Here is a 787-nt window from a genome sequence, read left to right as displayed (position 1 = left end):
ATCTTCCTGGAGACAGGACCTCGTGTAACAGTCGCGGTAAGCAATGTTTGAGCTACCATATCTCAGAAATTAAGAATTTAAGACAAATTTCCTACATATTAAATGAATAAAAACTTTCAATCTATCGTTTGGTATGTTCTATTGCATTATTACTTTCGTCATGAGAGAGTTACCCGGAATCCTGACTACGTTTAGCAACATTACTGGCTCATGCTGCCAAGGAGAAGACAGATGAAGAAGTAAACTGAAGAAAAACTACTTTTGGCAATTATTTTAGTTGACAGTGGGACTCCACAGGACCTGAGCAAAGAGCAGCAAGGATTTGAAAACAGAGAAAAAGACGCCATATTGCGAACACACACACACACACACTGACACGACGAGCGCAGTACCCTCGCCTATACGCCTACGGCGTGGGCGAGGGCAACGAGTGCACTATAGCACATGCCCTCGCCACAACCAGTGAAGTGTAACACAACAAAAGTGAAACAGTAATGGTTTTTTTCAAGAAAAATTGTAAAGAATGTTGCTGACTTTCTGTTCAGCTACCTTGCTGCGCTGCTGCAGCAATTAAAGGTGTGGCTGGAATGAAAGGTGTGGCTCAGCTCATAGATATATATTAGAGTAGGTACTCTAATATCTATGCTCAGCTCAATCAAAAATATGCACCGCCCAGTTTAGTAAAATGGTGCCATGTGGCCTTACTGTGGACAGAAAGCTTTAGTTTTTCTAGGCATGCACACAGTTTTACACAGATTTGTTAGGCTCTACTTGTTTCATGCTATTC

At 41.7% G+C, this 787-nt stretch overlaps 1 long non-coding RNA gene across 1 annotated transcript; it reads right to left on the bottom strand.

The window, feature by feature from the left end:
* Positions 1-55: 55 nt before the first annotated feature.
* Positions 56-545, bottom strand: LOC109585685 (uncharacterized). Its single transcript, XR_002186605.1, has 2 exons — positions 154-545; positions 56-91 (listed from the first exon to the last, which is right to left on the bottom strand). It is a non-coding gene; the product is annotated as an uncharacterized LOC109585685 (long non-coding RNA).
* Between the last annotated feature and the right edge of the window lie 242 nt (positions 546-787).

This window comes from Amphimedon queenslandica, unplaced genomic scaffold (assembly GCF_000090795.2).
Source record: "Amphimedon queenslandica unplaced genomic scaffold, v1.1 AMPQUscaffold_13024, whole genome shotgun sequence".
Classification (NCBI taxonomy): Eukaryota; Metazoa; Porifera; class Demospongiae; order Haplosclerida; family Niphatidae; genus Amphimedon; species Amphimedon queenslandica.
Note: the sequence above shows the minus strand (reverse complement) of the source record. Positions and strands in the feature narration are given on the sequence as shown.